The sequence below is a fragment of the Lissotriton vulgaris genome, chromosome 2_1 (genome assembly GCF_964263255.1).
Source record: "Lissotriton vulgaris chromosome 2_1, aLisVul1.2, whole genome shotgun sequence".
Taxonomy (NCBI): Eukaryota; Metazoa; Chordata; class Amphibia; order Caudata; family Salamandridae; genus Lissotriton; species Lissotriton vulgaris.
This window is the reverse complement of record NC_141687.1, coordinates 18,537,238-18,559,027: the sequence shown is the minus strand read 5'-3', so window position 1 is coordinate 18,559,027 and position 21,790 is coordinate 18,537,238.

Here is a 21,790-nt window from a genome sequence, read left to right as displayed (position 1 = left end):
AGCTTTAGGAAGCATTTTAGATCGCTTGATAAATTTTATTCGGGGGGCTTTTTACACTAGGATAATTGGGGAAATTTATATACAGGAACTCTAACACCCTTCACACGCTACAAATTCACTCTTTCCTACCGATTTCAGACGATTTCTAATAGGCGTCTGGCGGTGGTGGGCGCCATCTTGGGAGTGGCTGGGTGAGCGCTCTAGTCGCGCCGGACTCCCACCCTCCTCACCCTATATAATGTGTGTCATGGCCAGACGGCGCAGCGGGCTGGCGCAGCGGGCGCGCCGTGCGCGCGCCGAAGCAGCGCCACAGCCAAGCCCGTCTGCGCCCGTCCGCGACCGGACACGGCCCAGGGCCAACCCCCCTGCATCTTCTGAGTCATCTAGGCTTGTCTATACCTCCAGTGAACTAACTTCCTTGCATAAAACCCTATGCAAGGCTCACGATCCTCCGATGCTCATATGCTGATCCGATTGGAGGCCCGTTTATGTGTACACTTTGCACCAAAAAAACTCGGGAAACAACTTCACCCCAGAAATTAATACGGGCGGCGCTTGTGAACGTCCGCTCGCTTCCTTGCCATAAAATAGATATATTAGAGTTAATTAACACATATGCAATCGACCTCCTGTTCCTAACGGAAACGTGGGGAGATGATGCATCAGGACCAGATTTCAAAGCCGCCATGCCAGAAGATTGCTGTGTCTACAGGCAGAATCGCATATCAACTAAAAAAGGTGGAGGGATTGCAATAATATACCGCAACAGCCTCCGAGTCAAAGCTGTTGATTTAAAGCATATGTACTGTGAGGCATTTGCCTTCACAGTTACGCTTGCTGCCAACCAGTCACTCACTGGCACTCTACTGTATCGACCCCCAGGCTCCCGCACTGCATTTCTGTCACAACTTCATCAACTGAGTGAGCTAGCTGTTGAAAATAAATATTTCACTTTACTAGGAGATTTCAATTTCCATCTAGAATCCCTAACCGATAGAGACACCTTCCAGCTCATCAACGATTTACTTCCTGTGGAACTTAGACAACTGATCACGACTCCCACACACAAAGCAGGACATACGCTTGATGGTATCTTTACCAATAACCCACACATCATCATAAATAAAATACTACCTCGAACATGGTCTGATCACTCTGCAATTTTATTTGATATCAAAACCAAAACCTTGGCATGTAAAAATACATCACCGAACCCTTAGCAAACCACCAGAGATTGGAGAAACCTTGACCATACTCATCTTACACAGACTCTCACTGATGCATTCATGGGTATAGACACTGAAACAGATCCAAATACTGCAGCCATCAGATATACTTCAATTCTGGAAGGAGCATTCACAACACTAGTTCCAACTAGAACATCTAAATACAACAGGAAAATCCCTTCGGCTCCTTGGTTCACTGAACAACTAAGATTGCAACGACAACACTGCCGTAACTTAGAACGCCATTGGCGCAAACATTATAATTCAGCAGATAAAATAACATATAAAACTGCACTTTATAACTATAAGCAGAGAATATCTATAGAAAAAAACATCTACTACACCACCCAAATAGACCAGGCCAAATGTATCACGAAAAAACTGTTTGAAGTAGTAAACCATCTTGCAGAACCTTCAAACCCGCCCACTGAAACATCTGAAACCCTCTGTAATGCATTGGCGGACTTTTTCGCTGAAAAGGTTACGTCTATATTCGAGGACTTCACTCCAAATTCCAATACCATTCAATCATCAAACACACAAACAAATCTGAATTCACCAGCTCTTGCGGAATTTACTAAGATACATCCGCAATATACTCATAAATTAATCTCGTCAATTAAATCTGGCTCCCCATTGGACCCCTGTCACCCTTCTATACTCAATACTATCCCAGACATCATTACCTTACCTTTGACACACATCTGTAACGCTATGTTCTCAACAGGTTCATACCCAACAATATGGAAAAATACTATAATCAAACCACTTCTCAAAAAACCATCATTAGACCCTACACTACCTTCCAGCTACCGTCCCATAGCATCCTTGCCGTTCCCAGCTAAAATCTTTGAATCCGTCATGAATAAACAGCTGTCCAAATTCATTCATAATCATGACCTTTTAGATGACACCCAGTTCGGCTTCCGACAAGGTCACGGGACATAAACTGCCCTGCTCAAGGCTGCAGATGAAATAAGAACAACGATGGACAACGGCGGACAGGCTGTGTTGATTTTGCTGGACCTATCGGCGGCATTCGACACGGTCGATCATTTTACTTTGATCGACCGTGTCGAGGCCATCGGTATTAAACACAAATCCAAGGATCTCATTACATCTTTTCTGGCAGACCGTAAACAGGCAGTTAAATTAGGCACATATACCTCTCCCACCTTCACTCTTCCTTGTGGAGTTCCACAGGGTTCCTCGCTAAGTCCGACCCTTTTTAATATCTATGTTTCGGACTTAGCGAGGGTAATAAAAGCCTACAACATCAATTTAACAACATACGCTGATGATACCCAGTTGGTATTATCTGTACATAGAGACGGTCCCACAATAGCAGCAAACTTCAAGGACGGCATGAGGGCCATCAGCAGTTGGATGGCTTCCAACTGTCTAAAACTGAATTCAACAAAGACGGAAGTAATGCTGTTTGGTAAGATCCAGCCTATGTGGTCCCCCCTATGGTGGCCGGAGGAAATGGGCACTCCACCTGAACCAGTCAGCAATGCTAGAAACTTAGGAGTTGTTTTTGATGATAAACTCCTTTTTCACCATCATGTGAACTCGGTAGTTTCATCCTCATTTAACACTCTACGGAAAATCAAGAAACTCCTTCCTTATCTTCCTATAACAACAGGAAAAACACTAATTTCAACACTGGTGTTTTCATGCACTGACTACTGTAATGCCCTCCTCCTTAATGCACAAGAAAAGGTAATCTCCAAACTTCAAATGATACAGAATGCCTCAGCTAGAGTTTTACTGGGCATTTCAAAATTCAGTTCCGTTTCTGGACATCTGAAACAACTACATTGGCTTCCGATTAGAAGTCGTACAAAATTTAAGTTCCTTTGTATTGTCTATAAGGCAATTAACAACGTTGGACCTAAATTTCTTAGGAACTCATTCAAACCTCTCACAACCCCCAGAACGCTTCGCTCTAATACTGCTCACCTGCTTCACATACCCAGAATGAGGAGAGTTAACTGGGGTGACAGATGCTTCACCATCGCGGCTGCAAAATTATGGAACTCTCTTCCCCTTACCATAAAAACCAGTCCTACTCTGATTATCTTTAGAAAGCAACTAAAGACATGGTTGTTCTCCCAATAACTTGGTTATTTCAGAAAGTACATAAAGAAACGCTTCAGAGATCCCACATTAGTTGTATCAAACAAAGCTCACAGCGCCGAGACACCCCTGGGTAATTGCAGCGCTTTAAAAATTGCATAAATAAATAAATAAATAAGGCAATTACAGCTGGAGGGGCAATCAGAATCTCAAGGGCCGTGACATATCATAGCACTGCTCTGCCCGCACTGACGAGGGAGGGATCTAGGGCAGAGGTAGCAGCGCCATCACAATGGTAAGAGAGTGACCCTCATGGGTATACCCCCAACAGACAGGAATATCCCAGCAGTTCGCAGAAGGTGAGGAAATGTCCAGAAAGATGGACACTGATGGCCAAGAGTGGAGTGGAGCATGAACATAAATTGCGTGTGGGTTCACCAAGGAAATCCACACAGGATATCACACAGATCCTGCGCCGGGTACACTCACATGGATGGCACGTTCCAGCCATCTGACTGCAGTGCAGAGCCGAACTACCTGTCATGAGCAGTGAGTAGCTGCGAGCAGTCAGAAAATAGGATGCGGATCGCATCTGAAGATTGCCAGCCAGCCAGATGTTTATTATTTCTTCTATTATTTCTTCAATTGTATTTGAAGCCGTCTTATATGAAGTTGAATTAAAGCCAGTAGATGGCGCTGTTGCTACACAATCGACAAGGTTACAGTTGGACAATGGAAGTGTGAAACAGCAGGGATTAATTAAATGTAATTAGCGCGCGCAGGGGTGAATGCCTGAGGCCCAGCTGCCTGATGCAAGGAGGCTGGGAAGCAAATGGCAAGCTCGTGCATGAGCACATGCACTCTTGAAAATCTGGCCGATGGGTTGACGGCTATACTCTCGTCCTATTATCCCATGAGGGATTAATAGGACGAGCCCTAAAAAGGCATGGGAATAGTTTCACTAAGGCTGTTTTCCCAGCACTAGAGGTGTTCAAATATAAAGCACCGTCTGCTGCATTATATGGGGCGGAAATATAGGGACCCTCTTGCAAAAAGAATTTTGAGGTGGGTGAAAATAAATTCTATAGAGCCCTGTTAAGGCGGCCTGTACGTACACTATTAATACCAATTGTTCTCGATCTGAACATAAAACGGACCGATCATGATGCAATTTTAAGATCTCTGACATTTTGGGTGAGACTTTGGTTAACTCCAGAGTTGCTAGATTATAAGGCCGGTCTAGAAGAGATAATGGAACTGGACCAGAATAAAAGCATTACATGGCTAAGACATGTTTGTCTATGGCTAAAAAAGATTGATCTATCGCAGTTCTAGGATGACACGTCTACATTGACCCAAGCTTCGGAAAAGGTATTAAAAACTTCCAAAATAGTGTGTTACATGATCTAGCAGGTGGAACCCTAATGAGCAGGTACCTTCTGTTTAAAGATAGAGCTTACTTTGAGCAGTTTTTGGATGAGGTACATCCCCCACTTGCCAAAACGATATACAAGAAATTTAGATATGGTGTATTGAACATTATTACAACTGTAGCAAGATGGACCAGTAATTATACTGAAAAGATAGATGTTTTATGTACTTTATGCTCAGGTAAAGTCAAATAAGATGAGTTGCATATCCTTTTCTTCTGTCTTCTGTCCTGTTATTCTAAAGCTAAGAAAAGATGGATCAGACCGCTCTGTTCAAACCTAGGTACGAGATCATGAAAAGAGGCAGAAAGGATTTTAAAAACTGATACTGCACAGGTCATTGTCTTTGACATCAGTAGATGTTTGCTAGCAATAAGCTTTTGACAAGCCAAAGTAGGCCTAAAACTTTAGTGAACTGTCCGTACTGTATCAAAATCGATTTAAATAACATAGTTGACTCAATGAAATGATACTGACATTCTCATTGCACCATGAATTAATAAAGTATATCGAGATCTATAGGGCGCAAGCGAGGGGAGCTACGCTGTACGGGGCGGAACTCTGGGGTCACTGCTCTTCCACTTCTTTAACTGCAGTGGAGAACAGCTTCCTCTGACACATTTTGGGCCTTCCGTTTAGCAACCCACAAATCCCCTTGCGGCTAGATCTAGGTATAGAACCGATCGAAGATGAGGTGGTGCAGAGCGGGAATATCGTTGAAAAAATATCGACTAACCTTAATATCGCTGCAGAAATATCTACAAGAAGAAATATTGATGTCAAAAATATAGTTTGACCAGAATATCGACAGACAGGTAAGTAATATCGTTAACATTAATATAGTTGTAATAAATATCGTTTACAAAAACAGTTTACAAAAATATCGTTTTTTAAATAATTATAAGTAATGTAGTGTTTTTAATGAGTATTTGTTGTCAAAGTAGTATTTTTTGTAGTATTTTATTAGTTAATAATGTATTTTATGTTGAATTTAGTGTTAATAGTTCCGTAGCGGGTTGTGGGTTTATAGGGGAGTAGGGTGGGAAGTAATTTAAATATAATAAAATAATTGATTAATTAATGTGTTAATTGAATATAAATAGTGTAATAAATAATAGTTAATTAATTTCAATTAGTTAATTGATTAATAATTATGTAAAATTAATTATGTTAATTGTTTAATTAATTTTAGGTGTGTGTAGTGGAATTTTTAAGTGAAAATGTAGTGAATTAATTACATTTTAATTGAATAACTATTTAATTAATGATTAATAAAATAAAAATAAAGATTTGTTACTTTTTAAACAATGTAAATACATTTAGTAATTTTTACCCCTACACTATCCAACACCTTCCCTACAGTTGCACCCTCTGGAGTGGGAATAGTAATTTTTACCCCTACACTATCCAACACCTTCCCTACTGTTGCACCCTCTGGAGTGGGAATAGTAATTTTTACCCCTACGCTATCCAACGCTTTCCTTACTGTTGCACCCTCTGGAGTGGGAATAGTAATTTAACCCCTACGCTATCCAACGCTTTCCCTACTGTTGCACCCTCTGGAGTGGGAATAGTAATTTTTACCCCTACGCTATCCAACGCTTTCCCTACTGTTGCACCCTCTGGAGTGGGATTAGTAATTTTTACCCCTACGCTATCCAACGCTTTCCCTACTGTTGCCCCCTCTGGAGTGGGAATAGTACTTTTTACCCCTACGCTATCCAACGTTTTCCCTACTGTTGCACCCTCTGGAGTGGAAATAGTAATTTTTACCCCTACGCTATCCAACGCTTTCCCTACTGTTTCACCCTCTGGAGTGGGAATAGTAATTGTTACCCCTACGCTATCCAACGCTTTCCCTACTGTTGCACCCTCTGGAGTGGGAATAGTAATTGGTACCCCTACGCTATCCAACGCTTTCCCTACTGTTGCACCCTCTGGAGTGGGAATAGTAATTTTTACCCCTACGCTATCCAACGCTTTACCTACTGTTGCACCCTCTGGAGTGGGAATAGTAATTTTAACCCTTCGCTATCAAATGTTTTAACTAATAATATATTTTATATTTTAATTATATGTATGTATTATTGTTGTTATATAAAGTAATGTGTTAAATATATGTATATGTACACATTTATTAAGTTTATAATGAAAAAGTGTAGTTAATTTGTTTTAAATAGTCAAAAAATAAAAGTAATGTAATATATTTTGTTAATAGTACTTATATTTATTTATTATTTAATGTAATTTTAATTAATTTAAAAAGTCGATATTTTTTACATCTATATTTATTACAACGATATTTTTGAGTAGATATTTATGTACTTACCTGTTTAGGTATAGGGTGTCGATATTTTTGTAAACGATATTTTTACAACTATATTTTTGTAAACTATATTTTTGTAATCGATATTTCAACACCCTACCGATGAGGTTGCTTTAAGACCCCTAACCTTCTGGCGTAGGCTGTGGGTGACCTCAGAATTGATAGTGTATGAAGCAGAAACCAAAGAGTTACTATCTTACCCAGGTGTACTGAAAAAAAGTTCATTGAAATATTGCTGCTATCTCGTGTGCTAGAGTTTATTTATATCAAATTAAATGTTTTGTTATCTGGTATTTCTGCTCATTCACTGTGTACATGCCCCTCCTTTTTGTTATAATACCATTGTACTGTATTGATGGAATTGCTTTGTATTTACCTTCCGGCAACTCATCTCCCTCAGAATGGATCTCTTTGTATGGTTTGGCATGTTTTACACTTATAATGTCAGTTCTTTTATATCTGTATTCTTTTAAGGTCCAAGTGACCGAAATAAAGGTCTTTGAACTGAACTGAACTGATAAATGTAAAGATATAAATTGTTTTATAGTTTAATAATACTGGAACTTTTGTGATTGGTTGCGGATCCCAAGCCTAAATATCACTTGTTTTCCTCTTTTAATCTTGATGCCTTTTTAATATATTTATATTACTATTTATGTTTTAATATAAAGGCGTAAGGGTCATATACCACCATTCTGTGTTTCTCTTGTACAAATTGCTCGCATTAATTTCTATTTGGACCTTTGTAATTATATTAAAATTGAATGTTTTTATGCATCTTTTATGGTTCTAATGCACCGAAATAAAGATAATGAAATGAAATAAAAAATAATTTAAAATAAGGCTTGGCCCATGGGGATGGGGTCTCCAGACTGAATTCGGTCCAGGGAAGGGAAAGCCACGCGGCCCGCCTCCGCTAATAAAATAAAACAAAAAAATAGCATCCCAGCAAGTCGCCAGAGGGGCCGCCCCCTTTCACCATGACTCTCTCCACCACTCTGCAAACACGCATCCGGGCACACTACTAGTTGGGGAACAAAGGCTCCATGACTCCTGAGGGCCCCTAGGGGCAAACTACCCCTCCTGTTACCGCCAGTAAGTGCCCTTGGGGGCCAAGAAATCCTGCTGTTGCATCCACTAAGTACCATACAGTGTGATTTCTGAGAGCTGGTCGGAAGGCCCTTCCCCCCTTCTCACCACTCTGCAAATGCAACTACTAGTTAAAAAATGTAGAAATTGACTTAGAAATCCAAAGGTTAAAGAGACTTTATAGTTAGGAAGTACATTTTTTAAAATCTTAGAAATTCACCTAAAAAAACAAAGGTTAAAGGGATCTTACAGTTAGACTCAGATTTCACCCGTAAAAAAACAGTGAAATTCAGCAGTTATAGTTACTTGAACTAACTACCATTTATGCCCCCCACAAAAATCACTGCTTATGACCTCACATATTACGTCACTTATGACATCACTGATGACATCATCCGCAGAACCACTCACACCCAATACAACATCTTGTATGCCCACTCACACACCCTCACAACCACTCACAAACTCATTTATAGACTCACACACCTACTCACTCCTCCTTAGAGCCACTTACACACTCACTCACTCATACAGCCACTCACACAACCATTCACTCAGCCATACCGCCACTCATACAACCAGTCATTCACCTGTATGGCAAGTCACATAGCCACACACTCACCCAAATAGCTACTCACACACCCACTTATTTACCTACAAAGTAACTCACACACCCATTCACTCACCAATACAAGCACCCACACACTCACTCACACACCTACGCAACCATTCACACATTCATACAAGCACTCACACATCTGCTCCTTCACCCGTACAGCCATTCACTTGGCTCCATGGCACCCAGAGAGTCGTGGCTGGGCCCCAAGGATGGTGCCGGATTCGTCCTTATAGGAACTTCTTTTTCTAACTCCGGTATCAAGAGATGTTTCCCGGTTGTAGAAGGTTCTCGTATGTCCAATGTAGGAGGGATGCTTTCTGGTAACCATAGTGCTGTTGACAATGAAACGCCAGGGCAGACGGTGCCTTCCAGTAGGGTCCAGTAGCGTCCCCAAGAGACAAGCATTTGCAATGCAATAGGTCTCGCATTAGGAAAGTTTGAGCTATTGGTATTGTAAATGACAAATTTTTTATTTATGTGTTGGTTTTGAAAATAGAGAAATTAATAGCTTTGACATTTACAATGCCAATACTTTTAACTTTTGCAAATGTGGCACCTATAGCATTTGTAATGCAACATGTTTTGTATTTACGTGACTTAGATGTATTGATATTACAAATAACAATGGTTTTTCATTTTTTTAAATAATCAATACTTAAATAAAAGTTATTTTAATTTATAATGGCAATAGCTTAAACTTTTGTAAATAACTGTTGTGAAGATTATGTTCAGTGTATTTTATTGTGACGAAAATCCAAGAACAGAAGTGAAATATTAACATCTTTTTGTGACATTTGTAATAAAGATTGAAACATTGAGAGAAATGCAGATATGCGTGTTTTTTCATAACCTGTCAGGAGGATGGAGAAAGCACTAGGGCAGACAGAGAGAGCGTGACAATAACGTGGTGCACTGGCCTGCAGGGCATAGTAGGAGCCTCACTAGACCAGTCGCCGTCGGCTGAAACCCGCAGCAATCGAGAGATGGGAGACTGGCCTTGAAATAGACAGTCTCCGGTGAGGAATTGAAAGGGTTGGCATGTATACATGTCAGAACAGTCAGGAGGGTGCCTTTTCCATCTGAGACCACTTTCTGCAAATTACCTCACTTTTATAAAATGAGAGTCTTAAGGTAGATAGAGGGGGTTGATGAGCAATTGGCGAACTGTATAACAGAGATGCTTTTGCAACATTTGCGGAGGCTAAAGCTAAATTTGGAGGGCAAAGTAAGAATTTCTGGTGCATGCTAGGCCGAACTAAGAGCACACCCTACATTGGAAGGAATCCCTGGGAGGCCAGCCAACTCTACTACCCTGAAGGAACTTCACGTGTTGTTTGAGAGGACAGAGCAATTCCAAAATTTTACAGAGCAGGCTATGCTGATCGTCCTCAAATGCCAGTTCAGATTACAGCAAAATGGGAGGAAGATATTGGGGAATGGATTCCTGACGTGGACAGTCATAAAATATTTGCCTCTAATGATGTGACTAGGAATGCTGTATTCTTGTATACACAATATCAGGATATCTCACCCCTTAGAACATTCTTAGAATCTATCCCTCTCCAGACAGATGTATGTCAAAGTGGAGGAGAACTTTTCATACATACGACAGGGACATGTCCAATCATAACAGAATTTTGGAAACACGTTGCAGCAGAAATACATGTGTTGGTGGGAGAGGGGACAACTTATAGAAATGTACTTGTTTATCTGGGTTCTAAACAATAAAAATAGTTTTAAGAATAAAACATGCAGCTTGTGAGAATGTATGAGTTGATATATGGCAGGGGCATTTAAATTTCTAACAAGAACACACACATATACACACACACACACACTAAAGTGATAAACTGTTTTCAGCTAAGTGGAATCATACATCTGGACATCACAATATGAAACCTTAGAGTGGACATGAGGGCGCTGGATGACAAATAACATTCAAATTCTTTATGTTTCACATATTCAGGAGTCAATGCATGGATAAGCTTCACAACAGAAGTATTAATACTGTGAACAAAAACAGCAAATATTAAAAAAATAGCACATATAGAGGAATTAAGAGCGGCGAGACACAAGTACCATGTGAGCAAAGGATATGTGGATGGAGAGCAGACTAGTTGAATCTACTTGTGCCTCTGTTTTATATTCTATGTATGTTTGCGCTAGTTGTGTAGCGCAAATCTAGACAAATGGCAGCAGAGAGCTGTGCAGTGGTATAGGCAAATATACAATTATCTAATTGGACGAGGTGGAATCTGGGAGCAGAAACGTACAGTTACTGAACTGTCATTGCAATGGGGAGCAGCTGGTGTAGGTTAACCTCACACACATTTTTCTGGGGTGTTGAAAAACTTTGGTTCAGGTCAGTTCAGACTTTACATTTATGTCCTAAGACACTCATAATATGCTTAGGTCATTTCTCACCAATTTTTCCTTTTCTAATAGATTTTGGTTTATGCAGATTCTCATCCAAGTGTACTGTTCTGAACTGCTGGGCACACATCTGGAGAAACTCAAAGTAATTCTCTGCCTAAGGAGAGGGGTCATTTGCTACCTAACTTTTTTTTACAGATTGGGCTTTGATCCAGATGAATGCATATCCCTATTCATTTCTGATAGCAGGAATACTGGCGTGGGTTACATATCTGTATTGGTGTGTTTTTGCGCTGAAACATTAACATAAGCTAATATTAAGCCAACGTTGTTTCCTGTCAGTGAATAATTAACTAGGTATGTTATCATTAACAAGGAGCATACCCTGCCCTCCCTCGTATTAAGAAAACAACTGTAGAAGGGCTGCAGATTTGTCACAGGCCCTGATATTGGATACTTTTACTGTGAACGAAGTAGGCCAGCTAAATCCTCCTGAGAAGGGGGGGAGGGGATCAGATGGTGGCACCTAACCAAAACAGTGAAAGGTAAGTTCGGCACTCACCCCCAATACCTTTTGGGTACTACAGAAAAAGATGGCAGAATGTTAAGTACACAAAGGAAAGGAACAGATCATTCAAAGATACACGGCTTCAACAATGTGAGACTGATCCATGCACACTTGGCACCCCTGGCTCTGGTGCAGCTTGTCTTTAGTGACAGCGCAGCTCGGTTAGTTTCCCCCCTCTATAGAAAGCTGCTTGGTGCTGAAGAAAGTACCTACATGAAAAGTACATACAAAAGTGCTCAGGATTAGGGAAAGTGTTGGCCTCTGCTGTGCACATTAACTTCATGTTGCTCCTCTTTTCTGGGCTGGTATTACGTCAGCATATCTTATTGTCGCAGAAGTGCTTTAGATCCTCAAAACTGCCCAGTCGGGTGCTGTTCACTGGAGCACTCCACAGAGAATCACGTGCAGTTCTTTTCCATAACATTTCAGCAGGCAGACTTTTGGCGATTCTATCAAACACCACGAAGGGAGACCAATACTTCCTTTACCAGAGACGTCACCATCATTCTGAACAATCTGTTAGGAATCAATTGTGTCACAAACCAACCAGATCCCCACCAACACAGGAAGGGCAGTGTTCTTACTGCGCAGCAACAAAGGCTGAACTCAGTGCTGCGAAGCGGCCAGAAGCAGATATGGTGGCACTATATCAAACAACACAGTCAAATAAAGTAAACACGAGTCTCTGACAAAGAGAAGCTATACAAGGTAAACACTCACTGTCCACAAAATCTCGGCACTCCTCCTTCAGTTCCGTTGTTTGCTGTGCGACTTCTGGGTCCAAAATTCGTAGCTTATTTAACTCATCGAAGTGCAGGCCCGCATCGCCGAGGGTGTCTTTGGCCATAGCTACGCCACAGCAGAGAGAAAAGCAGTAAAAGACAAGGCGGAAGAGACGCGAGACGCCAGCGGCCACTCGCGTGCACATCTCCTGTCCTAGTAGTGATCGGGAGGGTGCCGCCGCGCTGCCCACGGCGACCCGGAAGCTCTTGGCTGGCCGGCCAATCTGCTCGCGGCCGACCGGAAGTCCCGCCTCCTGAGGTCCGTGAGAAGAAGGCCTGCCGGCGCATGGAGCGCCCTGCCGGTCCTGGGTAGCCCGGGTCCCCAGGAGGGGGCTGGGGAGAAGGAGGAGTGTGGCGCCTGTTGCGGGGCTCCTCTGACCTGAGGGAGCCCCGATCCAGAAGAGGAGACGCGCTGTGAGGAGCGGAGCGCGAGAGGAGCCCTGCCGGAAGAGCGCAGCCTGTGAGTGGGACCCAGGGCTGATGTGAAGTCCGTGCGTGCCTGTGTGTATGCCTGTGGGGGAGGGGGAGGGGGGGAGTGTGTGCGCGTGTGCGTGAGGGAATGTGTGTGCTCATGCGTGACTGTGTGTTATTGAGAGAGAATGCGAGGCAGGGGATAGTGTGCTGTGTGCCTGTATGTGTGCCGTGTGCTGCGTGTGCATGCGCGCGCCTGTGTGTGTGTGTGTGCGTGCATGCAGAGGGGTGGGGGCTGCCTGTGTCTCTGTGTGAGCAGGGGCTGTGTGTTACTCCGCGCAAGCGCAGCTCAGACGCGCGCTACCGAGGTGAAATCTGACAATGTCAAAGCGCGCATCTGATTGCTGTCCACATTCCTAAATACGGGCCACAATAGGTCTGAAGCAGACACCTTCAATGCTCACGCATTGAGGGTAGGTCTGCTCGACCTAAAAAAACCCTGAGGGAAAAAACCTCTGGCTTAAGTGTAGACTGCAGGAGCAGAAAGGAGACAACAGATAACTAGGACACAAGACCAGGCAGAGGAATAGATAACCAGCAAAGGAGAGATCAGACCAGGAAACAGAGAAGAGTCCAGCAGGAATGAAGCTCCAAAGGAATTCAAAAATAGAAAAGAGATGAGTTAATAGAAGCAAACATACACCAACAGGAGAGAGAGCACACCAGCAGGAGCGAGAGCACACCAGCAGGAGAGAGAGCACACCAGCAGGAGAGAGAGCACACCAACAGGAGAGAGAGCACACCAGCAGGAGAGAGAGCACACCAACAGGAGCGCGACCACACCAGCAGGAGCGAGAGCACACCAGCAGGAGAGAGAGCACACCAGCAGGAGCGTGAGCACATCAGCAGGAGCGTGAGCACACCAGCAGGAGCGAGAGCACACCAGCAGGAGCGAGAGCACACCAGCAGGAGCGAGAGCACACCAGCAGGAGAGAGAGCACACCAACAGGAGCGAGAGCACACCAGCAGGAGAGAGAGCACACCAGCAGGAGAGAGAGCACACCAGCAGGAGCGAGAGCACACCAGCAGGAGAGAGAGCACACCAGAGCACACCAGCAGGAGAGAGAGCACACCAGCAGGAGCGAGAGCACACCAGCAGGAGAGAGAGCACACCAGAGCACACCAGCAGGAGCGAGAGCACACCAGCAGGAGAGAGAGCACACCAGCAGGAGAGAGGAGTGTTGCAATGCAAGAAGGTTAAAGATCCAGCCCCTTATATACCCATTGACAGGAAGTGATGCAACAGGAAGTGAGCAATAACCATCTAGGATTGGGAATTAGTGGTGGAAAATATATGAAAGGTAGCTATTTTAGAATGGTGGGAAAAAAACTGTCCCAAGGCATTCTGGGAACAAGTCTGAGGAATCATAGGATGAAGACATGCAGGAGAAAGTCTCTGGGCAGGAAAATGCCACCTGCAGAGACCAGTATCCCTGCCCCTAGGTGCCAGGTAAGAGTATTGTGGCTCAGGCGGAATCTTGCAGGTAGCTATGGATCCGAAACTGGAACCGCGACACACCTGAGATGCTGCAGAAACAACTGCAGGCCACCACATAGGACTGCGGTGTGCATGAGAGGTAGATGGAGGGGCTACGGGCTAACCCACGGCCTGCGGCAGAACAAATTGAAGCGCCGCGGGCAGAACCATGGCTCGCAACATAACAGGATGGGGTCTCCCTACCACTTTGAATAAAGGCTGGGACCCTGGGGATGGGGTTCCTGGGGAGAAGAGCCTCACAGACCCGCTCCACCAGTAAGTCATGCCCAGGCCCGAAAGGATGGGGTCACCGGGGCTGGTCTGGCCCTGCTGCTCATTTCAATGAAATTAATTTCAACAGGAAGCACTTACACATATAAACAGCAGATGCCCCGTTGAAGCTCCACTTCTGTAAAGGACATATGATCCTAACTCCTGGGCATGGTGAAGGCAAAGCAAGTGTGTTTTCTCAGCAATTCCATGTTAAAAGACAATGTGAAATCCTTTGTGGAGGTGAATGCATCGTTGACCTATTGGAGTTCAATCTGTAATGACTGTAACGAGTGGGTGCTTTCTTGTCCTTACCTGGTGAGAGCAGAATCTGTGCTTCTCCCTTTAAATTGCTAGGAGTAAGCAAATGTGCCAATTCCTTGGATGCTTCCCCGTTTGGCCCCGCCCACCTTTATAGTATGCAAAGGTCTTCCTGCCTTTTACCAGGATGATGAACAAGCAGCCCCCCCAGAGCGTTTCCTGACGATTTTGGTGAGGAGTGCTTGATGCCGAGGCATACGAGGATATTTCCACCAAACAAAGAGCTTTTGATTCGGATGCTCGGAGGCAGTGGTGGCAGACTGATATGTCCCCTTCGGCGGGCCTCCGTGGGAGAAGCCAGAAATCTAGGGGTAAAAATGGATGACTCTCTGGACATGAAGAAGCAAGTTCAATCAGTGGCAGGAACCTGCTACGGGACTTTGAAAACGCTCCGTAAATGTTTACCTTTTCTGTCACTCTCCCATAGAAGGACGGTAATCCAAGCTCTTATTACCAAAAGGCTGGATTACGCTAATGTCCTCTATTTGGGTCTCTCGGAATGTCTACTAAGCAAACTCCAGGTGGTGCACAATACTGCAGCTAGAGCCATTCCTATGTTGGGCCCCAGAGCACACATTTCCCCCCATCTCAAGGACTTAAACTGGCTTCTCATCCACCACAGAATTCAGTTCAAGGCCTTGACATTGGCCTTCAGAGCTTTGCACGGCTCCGGTGCACATTACAACAGGAGAAGAGTTAGCTTCTACTCGCCCGGTAGAGTTTTAAGATCATTCCATCAATATGTGATGAGTGTGCCTAAATTCACAAGCTCCCGTAGAGATGGTCGTTCCTTTCAAGTTCCGGTAGCACACCTGTGGAACAAACTCCCTACCACAATCCGGCAACTGTCGGACATCTGGCTTTTTAGGAAATAACTCAAAACTTGGCTGTTTCAGCAGCAACTTTTGCTCTGCCCTAGTGAGCCGGTTCTTTCTTTCCATCAAAATGTCTTGCTTCCACAAGCGCCGGGACACTCTATTGAGTAGCTGGGCGCTTACAAATACGCTATAACATAACATAACATAACATAACTTGCTTCAGATAGTTAAGAAGACAGACCCTTGTTTTGAGGAAATTTACCTCTTTGTAGTCTTCTCTATAGGAGAATGTATGTTATGACACCAGGAACTATCACATTGCCAAAATGCGCACACGGTCATTGGTAACAGTTTCTCGTGCTCCATTACGCAGCTGTAGTGTAGAATGCATACTGGACGTTTGCCCAAGGAAGTAGCACTTACTAATAAACCTGTAGAAAGTACTCCACTTGAGTTGATATTTTGTACAAAACTGTGGAGTCTTGTTGGATTAAGTCACAGGTCCAGTTCCTTTGTGGCCCAGTCACTCACACAGCTACTGACAGACCGACACAGACACTTAAATTTAATTTAATTTAATTTAATAACGATTTCTAAAGCGCCTGGTGACCCAAGGGCATCACCGCGCTATAAGATTGTGATCCTGTTGAGGGGAAGGGAGAGAGGAGAGACACTTATAGAGGGACTCTATTTAGGGAATAGGTGTGTCTTTAATTTCTTGCGAAATGCCAGGTAGTTAGGTTCAAGTCTGAGGGAGCGAGGAAGAGCGTTCCATCCAGCCGCTGCTTGAACGGAGAATTGTCGTCCTCCTGTGCGAGTCCTTTTGAATCTAGGAATGTTGGCCAGGTTCTCATTCTGGGATCGTAGGGATCTGGTTGCTGTGTAGGGGGTGATCATTTTGCTGAGGATCGCCGGGCCAGATCCGTTGATCAGCTTATGTGTCGTGCACATCGCTTTGAATTGCACCCTTTGGCACACAGGGAGCCAGTGCAGTGCTTTGAGGGCTGGCTTGGCGGACATTCTGGAGGGGAGATTGGTGAGCAGGCGTGCCGCCGCGTTCTGTGTCCGCTGGAGTTTCGTAAGTGTGGACTCAGGGGCTCCCAGGTAGACCAAATTACTGTAGTCCAGGCGAGACAGTACTAGTCCCTGGATGAGCAGTTTCCTGGATGTAGGTGGCAGTAAGGGGAGGATCTTGCGGGTCGTACGCATGAGCCCGAAGCAGGTGCCAGAAGTTTTAGCTGCTTGTGTCTTCATAGACAGCTCTGATTCGAGCCACACACCAAGTGTCTTAATTTCACGCTTGGGGGGGGGGGATTTCCCCGAACACGTCGGGCCAGAGTGCTGGAGGGATGGTCGTCCATTGTTTCCCTAGTAGCATCACCTCCGTCTTTGGCCCATTAAGTTTTAATGTTGAATTATTCATCCAGTTGTGAATTTCTGTAAGACAGTTGGTCAGGTTTTCTGGGTGGTCGATCAGTTGGGACAAGGAGACGACCAGCTGAGTGTTGTCAGCATAGCTTACCATTTTTATGTTAAATGGTGTCACCACGTCCTCAAGGGGGGCCATATATGCATTAAAAAGCGTCGGGCTCAGGGAGGAGCCCTGAGGGACACCGCTTGTAAGTGGAAGGGTGGATGAGTGGTGATTGTCGTCCCACACTTGGAACGTGCGCCCTGTGAGAAAGGATTCAATCCAACTGAGTGCCGTCTCGGTAAGTCCTGCATCCGCCAGTCTATGTAGAAGGACACGGTGGTTGACTGTGTCGAAGGCTGCGCTTAGATCCAGGAGGATCACTGCCACTGATCCTCCTGAATCCAATATGCGCCTTGCCTCTTCGATGACAGCAAGGACTGCGGTGTCTGTGCCATGGCCCGGGCGGAATCCAGTTTGGGATTGCCTAAGTACGTTGTTGGTTTCAAAAAACTGGGATAATTGTGAGTTTACCAATTTCTCTGCAACTTTGCTAATACCAGGGAGGAGTGATATTGGTCGGTAATTAGACATGTCGGCTGGATCTAGCTGGGGTTTTTTTTGAAGTGCCTTCACCACAGCACTCTTCCAGCTATCAGGGACAGAACCGTGGGCGAGCGAGCTGTTAATAAGGTCCGTGACAGTGGGTACGATGACTGAAGCTACGGTTTTGAGAAACCTGATCGGTGCTGGGTCCCGAGGTGATCCGCTTTTCATTTTCGTCAAGGTTCGTTCTACCTCTAGGCAGGTTACTGGCCGGAATGTCGGCAATATGGGGTGCAGATTGCTTTCGGCCTGGCCGAGGGATAAACGGCTTTCCATGTGACTAGGGGGACCAGGGGGTGGGAGGGAGGCCAGGATACGGGTGATTTTGTCGTTAAAGTAATTAGCTAGTTCATTACTTCGGTCAACTTTGGGGGTGGTGGAGGGGGGAGTGTTGGGGACTTTAAGCAGCTCCTTTACAATTAAGAAGGATTCCCTGGCTGAGTTGGATGATTCTTGTATCCGCGTGTCGTAGTGTGAGGCTTTGGCTTGTCTGATGGCCTCTTTGTAGAGTTTGACTGTGATCTGGTAAGCTTCTTTGTTGGCATGCTGCCAGTTTCTCCTCCAAAGCCGTTCGGCTTTTTTGCAGTTTTTGCGAAGTAGTCGGAGGTTCTCGGTATACCACGGGGCTGAACCAGGTTTGCCGTTTTTGTCCTCCCTAGTTCTAAGTGGGAGCACTGAGTCCAGGGAGGAGGTGATCCACTCTCTGAATTTTTTGTCGGCGATAGCCGGGTCTTCCACGTATGCAGGGGTGGTCCTTTCTAGGGTCTTGGCCCATTCTTCAGTGGGGAGTCTGGACCAAGTCCTGTCCCTGCTGTAGGTGGGCGGTTTTTGGGGTTTCCTGAAAGTTCCAGGTAGTTGGAAGGAGACTAAGAAGTGGTCTGTCCAGGGAAGGGGAAGAGCCTCCTTTGCTAGCATCGAGGGAGAGCTAGTGAACACCGGGTCCAATAGATGACCCTTGATGTGGGTGGCTCGGAGTTAAGGAGGCGAATGTCAAGTGCCGCCAGATCTAAGATCAGATCGTTAGCTACCGAGTTTACCGGGTCTTCGAGATGAATGTTCAGGTCACCTACTATCATAAAGTTTGATAGAGAGTGGGCCTGGGTTGTAACTGAGTCCAAGAGGGAACTAGCGAAGGGACCTGGGAGACCGGGAGGACGGTAGACACCCACACAGACACTCAGGCATTCACACAGCTACTGACAGACTCACACAGACACATAGACACCCACTCACACACTCAGGCACTCACACAGCTACTGACAGACATATAGAAACCCACTCACACACTCATGCACTCACACAGCTACCAACAAACCCACACAGACAACAAAACAATATGTTCTTGCGTGGTTAGGGGTCCAAAGATTCCCCTCAATAAGTTATGCATCGACTTACAGTAACATGCCTCTTAACCAAAACAAACTAAATTACGAAATGCAAGACAAAGAGTGCATCACATATGGGTGTTCCTCAGGTAAAATCAGCACAGTGCTCATGAAAGCGAGATCACAACAAAACCCATGGACACATATTACAAAAATGGTAGCTTGTAATCTATTATATACACAATCAATAAGACAGTCAAATCCTTATTCTGCCCCTTCGCAGTCATTCTACATCAAGCTCATCATTTATTTGAATGTTGACGTTTTGACCTGTGTATATACACTTAGGATCCATGTCTTCATCAGGGAAACAGAAGGTGGGTATACTCTCTAGAACAATTCATGGTGGGCGAAGGTACATGTATAGGGCATTCATACAGCTAGGGCGAACAGGAATGCGACCTGCGCTCAAATGACCTATGGAGCAGCACCCCTGGTGCTGTGTGCAGTTAAAGCCCTGAGAGTCAGAGCTGCTACAAACCCTGCACCCACTGAGCAGCCCATCCTCCCATGCAGATCTGCAAACAAGCCTCCGGTCACCAAAACAGAAGACTTTAATGCCCTTGAATGTTGACAGAAGTAATTTAGGAAAACGCAAACATTTGTTCAGATGTGTACCAGGTAAACATTAGGTACCGCAGTGGATCGGAGATGCCTATAGGGGAAGAACAGCAACGAAGGAGTGGAGTGGAGTGGAGTGGGAGGCTCTGTGCAGTGAGGCTGCAACAGAGTAGGGAGACCCCCAACCACAAAGGAAGACTCCTGGGGATCAGGAGAGTGGGAGGGATCGGTAGACCCTCCGACTGCAAAGGGAGAATTGTGGGGGAGCGGGAGAGGGAGACCCTCCAATCACACAGGGAGACTCCTGGGGGGATCAGGAGAGTGGGGGGGGGGATCGGGAGACCCTCCAACCACAAAGGGAGACTTCTGGTTGAGCAGGAGAGGGGGAGGACTCGGAAGACCCTCCAATCAGAAAGGGAGACTTCTGGGGGAGCGGGGGAGTGGGAGTGGTCAGGAGACCCTCCAAACACAAAGGGCGACTTCAGGGGGAGTTGCAGAGGGGGGGCGGGGGTGTCGGGAGACCCTGCAACCACAAAGGGAGACTTCACAGGAGCAGGAAAGTGGGACGGATCAAGAGACCCTCCAAACACAAAGGGAGACTTCTGGGGGAACGGGAGTGGGAGGGATCCGGGCACTGTGGGCTGAACCCTTGAAGCAGTGTGAACCACACCCGGGCAGGGGCACTTTCTAACTTTTTTTTTCTCCTTGTGGAATTTTTTTTCCCTGTGCAAGAATCCCTTCACCGACCCCCACCAACGATAGAAGTGCCTCCTTCAAATTAGTTGATATTCTTGCTTAAGAGGTCACCAAACCTCTTGAACATTAGTTTTACATTTCTTTTTCTGTACTTATGCCGTCTAATTATTTCTAATGCGTACTTATAGTGGTCACAGTGTTTTGTTCTATAAATCTCCCGTTGATTCTTTTACCACTCTTATATTATTCTTTTATTCTCTCTCTCCCCTCTTTTTCTGTTGTGTTCTTCTAATATTTTATTGAAACTTTAGCTCAATCGTTTTACATATTGCTTATTTCATATTATTTATACAGATGTAACCTATGCCATTAATGTATTCCTATTTTACAAATTTAACAGCCATGTGTTACCTTGTTACTACATTTGTCTATTAGTCTATGATTTTTTATTATTATTTGTTTTATTTTTTTTGGTGCAATGTAACACGTTTGCATATGGCTAAAGAAAAAATAAAAGAACCCACAAAAGAACAAGAATATCAACTTTATTTTTGTCTTAAAAAATTAATCTGTATTTATGTGGTGATTGTTCTGGCATGTGCCTAGAATATGACATACTGTTTAATTTCGATCATTTGATTGATAGCTGGGGAGGAAGCAGAGTATATCTCCCTTATTCAAGAGCACTGCCTCAATTCAAGAGAGAAGATAGTGAGTGTTTTCAATTCAAGCGCCAGTAACTAATATACCCATACCAGTAAAAAGTCTTGCTTTCTTGTTGTGTCGTTCTGTAGCTCTCTAAAGGGGGGGCGAGTGTGTTGGTGCAGTTAGTGATCCACTGGTAGACATTGTTTGCCATGGTTTGGGGTCTGGCGGGAGTAGAGGAGTGTCACAAGCCACCTACCTGGATTCCAGCTGATTCCAATGGGACAGAAACACTTGTCTCTGAATCCTCCCAAATAACTATCTCTTAAGGTATCACCTCACGAAAGCTATTGAAATCTCAACCAACCTTTAGTTTTGTTGTTGTTTTGTTTTAATTTAGATTGCCCGTAGAGATCCCTTCACCAAACTTTTCAAAATTGTAAAGAGTATGATTTCAGCATCAAACCCACAAGCAGATTTGGACGGGGTTAGCTTCACCCAAGTCCTCTCTTGCAGAGCCCTGCCAACAGTATGTACAAGTTGAACAAATAGTCTGGTTACTTTGTTTACAGCAGGATGTTGTGACTGAACTCAGTGCGCTGTAAAATCAAGTCTGTAAATGCATCTCTCTTTTTCT